This window comes from Anser anser (assembly GCF_964211835.1).
Source record: "Anser anser genome assembly, chromosome: 1".
In the NCBI taxonomy this organism is placed as follows: Eukaryota; Metazoa; Chordata; class Aves; order Anseriformes; family Anatidae; genus Anser; species Anser anser.
The window spans coordinates 22930545-22946824 of NC_139720.1; the positions used below are offsets into that span (position 1 = coordinate 22930545).

The 16280-nt window shown below is 38.7% G+C and overlaps 1 long non-coding RNA gene across 1 annotated transcript in view; it reads right to left on the bottom strand.

Annotated features, from left to right (window-relative positions):
- Window positions 1-10766, bottom strand: part of LOC310892152 — a 72928-nt gene extending 62162 nt beyond the window's left edge. The window contains exon 1 of the long non-coding RNA XR_014577909.1: window positions 10692-10766. This is a non-coding gene — a long non-coding RNA (uncharacterized lncRNA). The remainder of the gene's footprint in view (window positions 1-10691) is intronic.
- Between the last annotated feature and the right edge of the window lie 5514 nt (window positions 10767-16280).

Here is a 16280-nt window from a genome sequence, read left to right on the forward strand (position 1 = left end):
AAGAAATGTGACCTTGAAAGCTTGACAGAACTGGTTTATGGTGTAACAAAGAGAGCAAAAACCATGCATGCAACATATGTACATCATCCCACATATGCTGCAAAACAAAGGTGATAACAAAGAAAATGACTCTCACAATCCCTATAAGAAGAGGGAGGAATGAAAAAAAAAAAAAAGAAAAAAAAAAGAAAAAAAAGAAAAAAAAAAGAAAGAGGAAATTCTCTAAAATTATTTCTGGTTTAAGGATGCTATGAACAATCAATACCACTACATAACTGCAGCAATTCTTCAACTCCCTTTGTTATAAAAAAAAATTGCTTTTTCAGCTGTGTTCACTGTATTTTGCTAAAGCAGTCATATGTAGTCTGATTTTTTACAATATAACTGGTTAAGCACACAAGTTTTGAAAAGATGTGTGTTGTCTGCTCCTGTTTTCCCACATGACAAAGTGATTGATGCTGTAACACTGAGCCAGAATGAATTTGGATGCTGCCATGTAGCTAGATAGACAGAGAAATAGATATTCCCATATATATTTTATTTATTTACTGGAATGTAAGCTCACTTCTCTATAACAGATCTTCATTGATCTAACAGAGCTAGAGGAATTTTTTAAATCATAGAAACAGAGAATCATAGAATGGTTTGGGTTTGAACTTAAAGATCACGTTATTTCAACCCCTCTGCCATGGGCAGGGACAACTTCCACTAGACGAGGTTGCTCAAAGCCCCATCCAACCTGGCCTTGAACCTTGAACTTCCAGGGATGGGGCATCCACAACTCCTCTGGGCAGCCTGTGCCAGTGCCTCACCACCGTCTGAGTAAGTAATTTCTGGATAGTGGCTTAGCAACTACATCCGCCAATTCCCTCAAAACCTGCGGATGCATCACATTGGGTCCCATGGACTTGTGCACCTTTAGGTTCCTTAGTGTACTGGGTCTGGCTGGGATGGAGTTAACTTTCCCTGCAGCCAATACCATGCTGTGCTCTGCACCTGTAGCTAGAACAGCACTGGTATCACACCAGAGTTTTGTCTATTGCTGAGCAGTGCTGGCACTGCATCAGGACTCACTCCAAACCCCTCAGAGCCAGCAGGATGGGGGAGGGCAAGAGGTGGGGAGGGGACATCACCAGGGCAGCTGACCTAAACCAGCCCAAGGGATATTCCATGCCATACGATGTCACATTCAGCAATAAAAGGTGGAAAAGGGGAAGGAGTGGGGAGGGGCAGGCTCTCGTTATGAAAACGTCTGTCCTCCCAAACAACAGCTTTGTGTATTGAGGCCCTGCTTCAGGGACGTGGTCAAGCATCATTCATGGATGGGAAGTAGAGTAATTTATTTCTTCTCTCTCTGTGCTTCCACACGGCCTTTGCTTGTCACCCCGTCTTGTACCCTTCCCCACCCCCCACCCCCACCCCCCTTTTCCCTTTATCTAAATTATTTAATTTTCCCTTAATAATAATTTTACCTTAATAATTATTTTCCTTTAATTAAATTATCCTTATCTCAACCCGTGAGTTGTTTGTTTTCCTTTTCTTCTTCTTTTCCTTCCTTTTCTGAGGAGGGGGAGTGAGAGAGTGGTTGTGGTGGAGGTCAGCTGCCTAGCAAGGTAAAACCACCACACTTAGATGGTCTTGAACCTGATCTTCTCCTATACTGAGTAGTTCATCATTCTCCTGGTCTCTTCCTTTGCCTTCTGGGACTTGGGCTATGTGGCTAGAGCACTTTCTGGCAAAGAATGAGGCCAAAAGTCATTGAGTACCTCAGTCTTCTCCATATTCTGGGTAACCAGGTCTCCTGTTTCCTTCCAGAAAGGACCCACAGTTTCCCTAACCTTCCTTTATTGATGTGCTTATAGAAGCCTTTCTTATTATCCTTGATGTCTCTGGCCAAATTTTATTCTAATAGGGCTTTGACTTTCCTAACCTGATCTCTGGCTGCTTGGACAATTTATCTGTATTCATCCCAGGCTACCTGTCCTTGCTTCCATCCTCTCTAGGCCTCCTTTTTCTGCTTGAGTTTGTCCAGAGGCAAATGCTGTAGACAAGGGGAGAAAATGCAAAGTAGGTACTTTAAAGATAATCAATATAATCAATAAATATCAATAGAAAGTATTGTTAATACAGTTTATTCAATATTAAACAACTCAGTACATATCTTCTATCTTCTTTTATGGTTGTGAACTAACAAAACTTGTTGGAAAATGCGAATTGCTAGCATATTGAAAATTCACATTACTAAAGACAATTTTGAAGATTAATATGTTCCTAAGAATAAGAAATTGCTCTTGCTGTATGGGTATTAATTTGATATATATCATTATCAGGTCCAAAAACTTCAATAAGAGATGATAATAAAACCTGAAATGACTAACTTGATGGAACTCATTCTTTGTGAAATATGGCTCTTGCTGCTTATAAAATACTTGTGCAAGACTTTGCTACTGTAAAGTAGGGTCATGTGTGTTTTCAGTGATAAATTTGGAATCCCTCATCTGCCTTCTCAGGGTACTGGTTTTGGCTTGCATAAAGTTAATTTTCTTCACAGTGGCTGAAGTGGTTCTATGCTTTGGATTTATGATGGAATCAGTGTTAATAACACACCAGTGATTTAGCTGTTGCTGAGCAGTGCTTGCACAGAGCCAAGGTCTTCTCTGTGTCTCACACTGCCCTGCTAGTGATGGAGCTGGGAGGTGCGCAAGCTGGGAGGGGGCACAACTAACTGATCAAAGGGATGTTCCATGCCACGTGACATATACTCAGCAATAAAATCTGGGTGGAAAGAAGGAAGAGGGGGGATGTTTGGAGTGATGGTGTTTGTCTTCCCAAGTAACCGTTGCACACGGTGAGCCCTGTTTTCCTATAAATGGCTGAATATCTGCGTCCTGATGGGAAGTAGAGAATGAATTCCTTGATTTGCTTTGTTTGTGTGTGTGGCTTTTGCTTTACCTATTAAACTGCATTTATCTTCCCCATCTTACTGGGGGAGAGGGAGTGAACAGCTGTGTGCTGCTGAGCTGCCTACCAGGGTTAAACCCCAACACACTGAAAAACATAAGACAGTATTTTTATAAATCTGGTATACTTATGTTAGTAAGATAGATAGGTACTCTTTGATAAGGACATAACATTTCTAATATAAATAAACATTCTACTGTAAACAATCTGCATAAACATGCATATGTATTTATATGCACATGTAAAATAGTGGATATATGCAAGATAATGCTCAGAAGTAATGAGAGACTTTTGTTCCTTACCTCCTTTTTTTCTCCCTACAGTCCTGTGTTTCTCAGAATACCAACAATTATGCAGAAAATGCTAGTACAAGCAGTTTTGTACAAGCAATGAGCATAAATTTTTGCAAGGGAATGAAACATAAGTTTTTTAAAAAAAAGTGTTATTGAAATGTATTGGAATATATTGCAGAAAACAGCAATGCAAACAAGTAGTAAAATACTCGTTTCAACTAACAAAGTTATAGTTATCTGAAGGAACAATTTCACTGTAGGATGGAAAAGTCATTGATCCCAGAACAAGACACTTCTTCCTTTGGCATCAGCTATGAAGCAGCAGCAAAACTAATTTGTTCATACCCAAGTGATGGAAGAAAGAAATCTTGTGTATGATAAATCAGTAACATGCCAGCACTTGTTGGACTACAAACATCCAAACGAAGTCAGCAACCTTTGAACCAATCCTGATTAGGCTGGGAAGTGATTAGAACACATACTTCAGTAAATGAGTAATCCGATGATGATAACTCCTTTTCTCTATTTTATTATTTGAGTGTATTTGGACCCCAGCAAAACACATCCTGGATGATAACAGTGTTTCTGAAGAACCTGATAATCAAAATACACATGCTATATCAAATGCTACTTTGATTGCTAAAGTAGCTTTAAAACTCCAGCCTATGTAGGAAGTTATTTTATCAGCCAATGAAGGTCACACATTAGAAATACACTGTCTCCATCCCAAACCTCATGCTGCCTGGACTGTGGACTGTAACGCACAACCACTTCTAACAGAGAGGTGTCCATCACCTCTCTGAGCTTTATAGTTTCTGTGTGATTTGCCCTGTACTTAATATTTCCCATACATCTTATCTCATATACATGTGGCTACACTAGCACAGCTTTCAAGTGATTTATATTTGGGTTTTATTATTGTACTTGTAATTCCTGTATGAAGTGGATGAAGCACTCGAAAAGGGACATACCTGTTTGAGCTGCTGTGTTTTACAAAACTATTTTCTATCTGAAAATCCATGTTTCATTTTTTGGAATCAAAATAATTCTTGAGGGCTCATATAAACAGATACTTATGTGAAAGCTACTGAAATGTTCTTAACTTTGCGTATTTTCATTTCTGCAAATGCATTCATAGAAACTAATATGTTCAGATTTACCCAAGGCTTTGGCAGAGTTTAGGTAACAACAGCAGTATATGTGATCCTATAATATGATCTATGAAAAATATGCTGTATCAGTCTGAAGATCCTGAGTTGTTTTCTATTCAGAAAAACAAACAAAAACTCCATACTTTGACCCTTAGCAAGAGCTAAACCAGAACTGATAAAAACCTTAGAGTACGAACTGTTTTGTAACATAAAAATCGTATTATTTGAGCCTGTCTATTCTGGTGACTGGATTACATTGTCAGAAAGAAAAGCTCTGCAACCTCCCTATATATCACAGTCTTAACTTCACTAACTCGACTTTAGTGTCATAATAATGGCAGCAGAGAAATACAAATCATATGGAGGCAACTTTCATTAAACTCTCACAATAATATAAAATAAAATTTAAGTACTAATTGGAAAGAATATTACAAAAAAAAAAAAAAAAAAAAAAAAACCACACAACTATTTCTGGGCTGAACAACCAGAACTGCTGCTGCCAATTGCACAATGAAGTTAAGATAAACAGCAGAACTCTTTCATTATTTGGATGGGAGAGAGGAAAGAACTAATGTCTTATCTAATGCTTAAGACCACTTACAGTTTAAAATGAGCCCTGTCAGATAAGTGATTTGAATAAAATAGTGTACACTTGAAAATAAAATGGACAATTTCACAAGTCTTCTTGGATATAGCAAATTGTGAAGTTGGAGAACTGTAGAAATGCATGCTAGCCTTATGAGATTGTAACTTTCTTTCTTACAGCAAAATTAGATCAAAATAGTTTTTCAAAATAAATTGATGGGTAAAAAAAACCTTATACTTCTGTTTTCACTTTTCTCTTGGAATTGGTAAGACTGATCAACTTCTACTGAGGTCAAATTTACAATCCAAACTGTATTTCTTGTCTGGACCACGTCTCACTTTAGCAACCAAATCACATGATTGGGACATCACTGACCTTCTGCCCATCCTCCCACTCATCTTGGCTTGAATCCACCATTCATCCTGGACAAAGACCAGGTGGCAAAGCAGAAGGCAGAGCTCCAGATGTAAAATAGCTTCTGTTTGTGCAAATCTAGACTAATTTGGGCCTCTCTCCTGCTCACAACATGAAAAGAAAAAAAATCTTGTTTCTGTCATGCCATTGTTTGGGTGCCTGTTAATTTCCTTGGGAAAGAAGCCTGGGTTTGGGAAAGCCTAAGAAGAGTCATTCTAACAACAGACACTTCCAGCACTTTTGGAATCACATTTTCACTGACTGGAAGAAGGTGGATGTCGCCTGTAGCACCAGTGCTCTACATTCAGTGGATGTTGGCTGTAGCACCAGTGCTCTACATTCATCACGTTTTCCCTTGCTACACCATCCTCACAGAGTCAAGCTACTGAATTGCAGCTAAAATGGACTCCAGGTCTTCCAGTTACCTGCAGCTAGTTCTACCATGCCTCTGTCCCCTCCTGTTGTCATACTCACCTGCTCTTCTCTCACACCCTCAACAAAAATTTCCTAATACTGTTTGTAAAGGCACTATGAAAGCTAGAGGCATACCAAGTGCCCCTTATTAATTCCAGTGCTTGTCAGGAATTAATACAATAAAATTGATAATGTAAATTCAATTTAAGTGAGCCAGGATCAGTGTTTGAGATCAGGTTTTGTTTTCTTGTTTGAGGAAAGATCTGTTAATAAGAGTATAATCTTTTTAAACTGGCTACAAGCTACCAGTTGGTTTATAGCCCATTACACCTGGATTCACAGTTTGCCCATCACAAATAACACACATAAAGTTTCTTTATAAGCAGATTATAATGATAGAGCATTTTTTACGATATTACCATAAAAAAGTGGATTTTACAATCTTGCATTCACAAGTATATTAAATTAACAATTCCTGTATGTGTGTCAAAAGGGAATGTTTTGCGTATTTCTTCCAAATAAGAATAAATTATGCAAGAATAACCAAGAAACAGATGAATCCATTTTGTGATGCCTACCACTTCATCCATAAAAATAATAAAATAATAATTTACATCATTACAGTTATGTATCTGAAGTTATAACACTGGTGATATTGTACCATCAGTGTGGGAACAGCAAAAAGATAATGTAAACATACACTTGCCATGTAGGGGTTCAGATTTTATAGACAGTTCGATACGATATGTTTGGGACAATATTGATGCTAAAACTGTTCAGGAACTCTTTGATGCATATGGGATTTCTGTGTTGCCACACATTGAAACCTCCCACCTCTGTCTTTCTTTCTGGTGCAGAAGATGCTCTGGAAGCATAACTGAGATCAGTGCCACTATGACAAGAATCCAACATTTGGTTTAGACACCCAAAGACAGACAAGGATTAACAATGCCTGACAGGAACTCCCACTTATATTTACAAAACGAGCTACAACTGCATGAACTGCCAACACCAACTCCCATTTTTTTCCTCTTTCACTGCCATATTCTGTTCATATTTGTGGCTATTTTAGTACATGTGAAAAAAAATTGATTATTAATATTCCATTTCTGTGTTTTCCTACCTCATTGTGGGGATGGCAATTTAAAGATGACAATTTTCTTCTCACATTTTCTATCTTGCTTCCATTTATCTCTATAAGGATACATATATTCAATCTAATTTTGCTACTGCATTTTTTCACTTTTGAATCAATGGTTTATTTTTCCCTCCAAGACGATCAATTTTGTCAAGCACTCTTGTCCCTGAAAAATAATTTGTTCCATTTCAGTTCTGCCTATTTCCTCAGTGCTTTTCCTGTCCCATCTTTCTTGCTTTGTATTTATTTTTCCTCAATATTTTTTTTTTTCTGCATCATTCATCAGCATCATACCCCACATTAATTAACACTATCAGTACACTGCTTTTATTCACTATTACTTTCCCATTGGTGCAAACTACACAGTGAAAACATTATCTTGCCTGATTTTGTACTGATACTTGTAACACCATGTGGAATAGCTGTTTCATGAGAACTCTGTCCAGGTAGTGTTAATCATACTTTGCAAGTTTCATCTGTTTGGGGAGAAATTTTGCCAATTTTTCATGAGATTAGAAGTATTTTGGCTGAGTTCTGATACCATAAGGACCTAGTTCTGTCAGGAATTTGCTTGGTTTTAGATGATAAATTCCCATTCATTCTAGAGCGATTTGAGATCAGAGTCCTTGATGGTAATTCATTCATCTCTGTGTAGTGCTGCCAGTTCATACTCATAACAATTTGTTTCAAAGCACCGACCCAATGAGCTAAATCCATCAATTCAGATCAAGCAAAAAAATAAAAAGTGCATCACGCAGAAGCAGAGGTGTCTCACATGAATGCCACTACATAGAATTGAGTACAACAGGAGAAAACAGTACCACTTTAGATAGCTAATGTGTGGTGTTATGATACTGGCAAGATCAATATCTACTTACAGAATAAAATCACAGAATCATTAGGGTTGGAAAAGACCTTCAAGATCATCTGGTCCAACCATCACCCTACTACCAATGTCACCTAATAAACCGTGTCCCTAAGCACCACGTCCAACCTTCCCTTAAACACCCCCAGAGATGGTGACTCCAACACCTCCCTGGGCAACCCCTTCCAATGCCTGATTACCCTTTCTGATATTTTCTAATTTCCAACCTAAACATTCCCTGGCGCAACTTGAGGTCATTCTCTCTTGTCCTATCACCACTTATCTGTAAGAAGAGGCCGACCCCCATCTCCCAATATCTTCCTTTCAGGTAGTTGTAGATAGCCACAAGGTCTCCCCTGAGCCTCCTCTTCTCCAGAGTAAACAACCCCAGCTCCCTCAGCCGCTCCTCACAGGACTTGTGTTCCAGGCCCTTCACCAGCTACGTTGCCCTTCTCTGGACACATTCCAGGACCTCGATATCCTTCTTGTAGTGAGGGGCCCAAAGCTGAACACAGGACTCGAATTGTGACCTCACCACAGCAGAGTACAGGGTGATGATCACCTCCCTGGTCCTGCTGGCTACACTATTCCTGATACAAGCCAGGATGCCCTTGGCCTTCTTGGCCACCTGGGCACACTGCCGGCTCATGTTCAGGTGAGCATTGACAAACATCCCCAGGTCCTTTTCTTCTGAACAGCTTTGCAGCCACTCTGCCCCAAGCCTGTAGCACTGCATGGGATTGTTGTGACAAAAGTTCAGGACCCAGTACTTAGCCATATTGAACCTCATCCCATTGGCCTCTGCCCATTGATCCAACCTGTCCAGGTCCCTCTGCAGGGCATTCCTACCCTCCAGCAGATCAACACTTTCCCCCAACTTGATGTCATCAGCAAACTTACTGAGGGTGCACTCAATTCCCTCATCCAAATCATCCATAAAGATATTAAAGAGGATGGGCCCCAACACCAACCCCTGGGGAACACCACTCATGACTGGCCTCCAGCTGTATTTTACTCCATTCACCACTACTCTCTGGGCCTGGCCATCCAGACAGTTTTTAATCCAGCAAAGCATGTACCTGTCCAAGCCGTGGGCTGCCAGCTTCTCCAGGAAAACACTATGGGAGTCCACGTGAAAGGCCTTGCTGAAGTCTAGGTAGACTACGTCAACAGCCTTCCCCTCATCCACCAGGCAGGTTCATTCAATGTAAACTCTTGGTTGTACAGACATTTGAATATATTTTTATTCATAGGTATATGAATAAAGTGGACAGCGTAATGCAAGAACAAATTTAATCATAGAAACATAGAATGGTTGAGGTTGGAAGCAACTTTAGAGATCATCTAATTCCAACCCTCCTGCCTTCGGCATGGACACCTCCCACCAGACCATGTTCCTTAAAGCCCCATCCAGCCTGGCCTTAAACATTTCCAGGGATGGGGCATCCACAACTTCTCTGGGCAACTTGTTCCTGTGCCTCACCACCCTCTGAGTAAAGAATTTCTTCCTTATATCCAATCTAAATCTACCTTCTTTTAGTTTAAAGCCATTACCCCCTGTCCTATCACTACACTTTCTGACAGAGTCCCTCCCCAGCTCTCCTGTAGGTCCCCTTTAGGTACTGGAAGGCCGCTGTAATGTAACTCCACAGCCTTCTCTTCGCCAGGCTGAACAACCCCAACTCCCTCAGCCTGTCTTCACAGGAGAGGTGCTGTAGCCCTGTGGTCATCATCATGGCCCTCCTCTGGACTCGTTTGAATACTTCCATGTCCTTTTTATATTGGGAACCCAGAGCTGAATGCAGTTCTCCAGGTGCCTTAGTAGATTTCAGCTACATGTGAAAGCTGTATATCAAGATCACAGTTTTAAAAGAGATACCAACTGCCAGTCAGCAGAAATCAGTCACACCATGAAGAATATTTAGAGGGTGGTGATGTGGCCCCTGAGACTATATGGGATCTGGTCCCAAACATGAACAAAAATGCTGCTAACTGTCCTTTGTATCTTAATATCAAGATCTATGAATGGATATCCATAATGAATTTGATATCCATATTAATGTATTTACACGGCAAATTCAAGAACTGTGGAAACAACACAATAAAATTAAACCAACCTAAGGAATGTACAGCCATGCATTTTGTGTAGCAATCAATCACTTTTGTGGCTGTTCTTCAAGTGGTAGTGTTCAGGTAAAATTGACTTTTCTCCCTTTCCCTGAGAGCCTGCCAGCATTTTAAATAACTATTTATAAAGTATCTTTGATTGTCTTTTTTTTTTTTTCCAGTTTTGAAAGTTTTTTTTGAGCCTAAGTTGGTGTGGGACACCAAGTAACTCAGACGTCAGCTAAACTAAAGAAGACTGAGTCATAACACAACACAATGTAAGAAAACACAACAGCCTTAAAAAGAAACAGGAGGAAATAAATAAATAAAACTGATATACAGGAGGACTCTCATACTGCAAATACATACACCTGATTAATTTCATGCTTACCTATTGCAGTTACAAGTGACTTTTTAATCAATAACAATTCAAAAGCACAATATTTATAAGACAGGCGATTTTGGAGTAAGACCTTTCAATAATATGGACATTTAGGGGATAATAAACAAAAACTTTTCATAATACCAACTGAAAATATGGAACTATCTCTCACAAACTTGTTATTAAAATTTTTCATTGGGTATAACTTCTCTACAAAACTCTCAGGAAACAGATTCTTTGGAAAACTTAAAATAACATACTGTAATATTTTACTTCTATACCTAATAGGATGTTTAAGTTCTTATACTAGCAAGTTACCTTTCTGTTGCAGTAAGGAGGAAAGGAGCTAGTATTAAAGGAACACCTGACAGTGACGCTTACCTTTAATGGAACTGTAAAAGGAGTTCCTTGCATGTGTGGAAGCGTGAATGAATGATCAGGTCTTAGGTAGCAGAGCACTTATCTTTCTGCCTGTTTATGTACACATTGCTGTTGATCTTGGTAGTGAGACCAACAGTTGATTGCTCCTGTCTGCACCTTCCCCTACTTACACAGACCTTTTGGCTGTCCCTGTGGTTGCTGGCCAGGAAAAGCGTGCATGCTGCACACCAGGTTGTGTGGTGAGCTGGGTCTGCCCTGGCAGAACAAACATTCCAGCTGAGATCCACTGAGCTGGGAATCATTCCCTTCTCAGGTGCCCCAAGTATCTGTTCTAAGAGCCTAATAGCTGCAGCTGGGACTTGCTGGACCCAGAGCAAGACAGAGTCTGCCACATAGCCTCTACAGGAGGTACCAGCACTTGGAAAGCAGACTGGGCAGTAGGACCCCACTAACTGAATCCAGTTCCTAATGCACTAATTTGTTGGTCTGATATCAACATTGATCAGACTTCATCTGTGCATGATCAAACCTGTGACAAAGCTTCACTTAGTGATCCCCCTCTAGGGGAAAGGCTCAGTATGTCTGAGACCAGGTAGAAGAAAATTAAGGATCTTTGGGAGCAGGAATGTGGAAGATTTTGAGAACTTTCCCCTAAGAAAAGCACGTGGAAAAGTGGCCAAAAAAGCAAAGAGAATGAGGGAGCCAGCAAAAAACAGACAAGCAAGTGAGCTTCAATACTAGACTGTTTTGTTAGAAGGTCTGCTGAAATCATGGTTCTCTGAATAACTTTGGTCTCAAAAAAATCTGTCAGAATAAGGTTGCCATAAAGGATGTCTAGAGTTTTTTCCTAGTAAATAAGGGAAAAAAAAATTGAAGAAATTAGTAGAACAATTTCATATGTTGGGGTAGTTAAAAGATGACCTGGTAAACTGAATTCTCTTACTTACTGTGCCACAAAACTCTGTGTGTTTCTAAACAAACAGTTAACTCATTTTTTCTGGGTCCCTGAAGTATATATACTGCTTATTTTCTGTAAGTCTGCCTTACAGAATCTAGACATTTTTTGGCATCAGTTTTGGAAAAAGATGGTGTCACATAAATAAATCAGGCTTGTGTTTTGAATTTATATTTAAGAAAAAAATAGGTGCAAAATCCATGCCTAAATTGTTTAGATAAGGACAGAGCCTTGCTGTGTTCATTCTAGTATCTTTTTTTGCTCGGTTTACCTACTGGGGAGATAATGGAAAAGTAATGTTATGTAAATGGATGTATTGACATCTTTGCAAAACTTTAGCGCACTAGCAAGTGATGAGTGCCACAAAAAGTACCTAAGTACACAAAAAGTACACAAAAGTACTATCAAAATGTAACCACATAAGAATTAAGGTGTTTTGAACTGCCATATGTATGACATTTCACAACATTTGAAAACATGCAATCACATTCACAATTCTGCTATTTCAATATAGTGCTTTCATGTCTATCATACATTTGTATTTTTGTGTAATAGGCATGTTCATCATAAATATAAGGGGGGCTTAACTGTTTATAATGCCTTCCTATACAGATTGACAGCATCTCTCCAATCATTTTTCATTTGGTATGTCCAATATTGTTTGTGTGTACAAAGGTTCATAACTGTCCTGTGCAGATTTCCTTATAAAGAGCAAAACACTATGGAAATGCCTGTTTTGGAACTATCTTGGATATCGGTGAAAAATAAGCATTTTGCATGCAAAGTGTTATTCATACTGTCAAAACTGTTGGGGAGTAGAAAGTGTTTGCAAGGAAATATGCAAAGCCATTATAGCAGTAACTAATGCCAGGCACAGCAACTTTTTTCAAATTCTACTTTCATTTGAACTTAGATTAATAATTATTTCTGTGCACACACTCTGCAGAGCACTGAATCCTCTTTGGAGAGCAAATGTGTTTTTAAGGAGAACATGATAATGATAATACCTACTTTTTAAATAATGGTCATCCAAGAAATGGAATGTTTGGGTTCTTCAGATGCACCAGGAGCTGCATTCTAAGCTAGTAGTTAGAGCATATGACTCTCAGATATAAAACATAAAAGAATAAGAAAATATTATCTTTACTCCTCCTGTAGATAACAATGTATCAATGTAAAAGGACTACAAGAGGAAAACCAAGGAAACAAGTCCTTGATTCTGAGAACTAGATATTCAGGTAGAAACTGGCAGCTATGCTTCAATCCCCAAATCTCACAGTACTTTACATTACACAAAAATAAATGTATTTATGTAATAAAGGACTCACAGATGAATGTTTTCATCACAAAGTTATAGCCTCGTAACTTAGGGATCAGCCTACCTTAGTTAATTTACTGGAGAAAGTCATTCTCTTAAGAAATGTTTTGAATCCTTTCTGTGCCTAAGATTTTCATATCATCTGCTTCTCAGAAGAGAGAACTAATGCCCAGGCTGTTGTCCAATGCATCCAGAACTTTCATCCAGTTTAATGAAAACAGCCACATGTCCTGTGGCTGAGCTTAAGGCTGTTCCTTTGTGGTAGGAAAGGACAGAACATGCCTAATTAATACCCCACTAAGAGGAATTATGGTATGTTTAGATTAGCCAGGGCTTTGGCATAGGTAGAGATGTTGCTGTTTAAATAAGGATTTTAAGAATTCACAGGCCATTAAATTCTGGGTGTCATTGAATCACAGAACTACAGAATGGTGGAGGTTGGAAGGGACCTCTGTAGGTCATCTGATTCAACCATGTCCAGACAGCTTTTGAAGATCTCCAAGGACAGAGATTATCCACAACCTCCCTGGACAACCAGAGCTTGGTCACCATAACAATAAAGAAGTGTTTCCTGGTATTCACATGGAACCTCTTGTGTTCTAGTTTGTGCTGATGGCTTCTTGTCCCAGCACTGGGCACCACTGAAAAGAACCTATCTCTGTCTTCTCTGCATCTTTCCTTCAGGTATTTATATATTTTGATGAAATACCCCCTGAGCTTTCCCTTCTCCTGGCTGAACAGTCCTAGCTTTCTCAGCCTCTCCTCACAGGAGAGATGTTTTAGTCCCTTTATCATTTTGGTAGTCCTACATTGGACTCTTTCCAAGATTGTACTGGAATTGTTTCTATTGTACTGAGGAACACAGAACTGGACTAGTGAGTACATATGCGTGCTCACTATTGCTGAGAAGAAGAATCAACTCCTTGGACCAGTTGGTAACACCTTGTCTAATGCAGCCCAGAATAGCATTTGCCTTTCTTGCCACAGGGGCACATTACTAGCTCTTGTTAAACTTGGACTAGGACCCAAAGGTCTTTTTCTGCAAAACTGCCTTCCAGCTGGGAAGCCCCCAGCATGTACTGGAGCCTGGTGTTGTTCATCCCCAGGTGCAGGACTTTGCAATTCTCCTTGCTGAAATTCATGAACTTCCTGTGAGACCGTTTTTCCAGCTTGTTGAGGTCCCCCTGAATGAGAGCACAACCCTCTGTTGTATCAGCCACTCCTCCCAGTTTTGAGCTTTCAGGCTGACTGAAAAGCCTAAAATACCAATTAGCATCTTTGTCAGTATTAGGTGCCTCCAGAATTAGGCAGCAATGCAAATGTATAAATGAATATGACAAAAGTAGTAGACAAAGAGTTTGCCACCTTTAGTTTCTGTTCCTAGAACAGATTACAATGATTTGGTGATTATGCTGATTCTTTAACATACTGATATATACAAGTAGTGATTTCATTAACCGATGATGGTTTGGAGTGTTTTCCCAATAAAATGCACATTAACCTTCATCTGCTGAGAACACACAAGAAGAAAACAAACACAAAGTCTGTCCATTCCACTCATTTTTGTTCCTGACTCCTTGCTCCACTATTGCAATTCTAACAAGATTTAATTCTTTTGCATCATTTTTGTTCTTTCTGTTCTCTAATAGAAACTTAATCTGCTTAAAATAATGAAGTACTGTCTGCATTATTTTGGGAAGTATTTATCTGCATTCACATGGGAGCCTAACGAGTAGGTGTTCAAGGCTAACAAGTCACCCTACAAGCACTTTGTATTTAGGAGAGTTACCTCCAGAGTGTGATTCATCGAATCCTAAAAAAAAATCTGAAATAGATTAGATGACTTTTCCTAAGATTATTAGTCTTCCAAGGCCTTTAAAGGGCAAAGTAATGTTGATTTTCTGAGCATCAGAAAAAAACCAAAGAGAAAGTTCTAAAAGCAAATTATATATATACATACTCCCTCCTCTCCACCCATATATATGTGTGTGTATATCAGTATATAAATATACTAGGCTTGATAATGGATATTTTTTTTCCCCTCAGGAAAATAAAACAATAGTATGCTCATATATATATGCTGATATATGGTCATATCTGTATATCAGTATATATATAAATATCCCAGTGTGTTTTTTTGTTTGCTTGTTTTTAGTATATGTGTATGTATACACCAAGAGGGGAACAAAAAATAAAAATTGAGCCATAATGAATTAAAAAAGTAAAAAACACCACCACCACCAAAAATGTAAAATAGTTGCTAGATAATACAGTCAAAATTACTTCAGCTGTAGCTAAGTCCAAATGTGACATTTAATTGTAAAGTACACAGTAACAGTACTCATTTGGTCTATAGATTGTCCAAAGCTCACAGCTACAATATTTCTTCAAACAATAGCATGCTGTGTTCATTGCATACTGGAGAGCATATAAGGTAAGTTGATATAGTTATATACATATTGCTTCTCCTCAGATTCACACTGTGTAACACCAGTGACTTCAGCTTATTTAAACTAATGTAAATGATATTAGAATCAGGCCACTGGTGAGGAGGTTGAAATGCAGTTTAGACTATGTGTGTTGTACCTTTCTTAGATAAGTAAGCATGTTTGTTTAAAAACAAAACAAAACAAAACAAAACAAAACAAAACAAAACTATTTTTAGTGATTGAGGGAGGCAATTTTAGTCTCAGCTATAGGATAAAATGATTTCTAAATTCTTAATGTAAAAAAGGCTGTTGATCACAACTTCTTCAGAGAAAGTTATAAAAATGGTTATTTGCTTACTCTTAGCTTTGTGTTGTACATCAGAGTCCTGAATTGCTGCATAATTTTGAAAGTACCTTGTCGTCAAAATCAAGAAAAATGAAGTTTGATTGCTGTTTTCTTCTATTTCATTTCTGTGTTTTCCTTCCAACAAGTCAGTCAAACAGTCTCTGCTGCTATATTCGTTATGGTTTTACAGTGTTATAAAAGTATAGAAATAATCTGGTTTTCCTCACCATGCTGTTGATCTTCAAACACAGATTTGAACCTAAATTTAAAAGATGGGTACATTGAAGAAAGTCACTTTGGGCTCACATGGGAGAACAGGTTGTTTTAAGGTGTGACTCATCTGATAGATGAGTACAACCAGATGACATTACATTAATTTCATCCTAAAGTGTCTTCCTGTTCCCATTGACTATAAAAGAATTCTAGATGGCTAGTTTAGACACAGCAGCCTGAATGTTAAGTTCTACATTTGGGGTCAGATGAATCCTATACAAAACGTCCCTTTTCCATCTACAGGGTCAGTCATAAAGAGAGACTACTG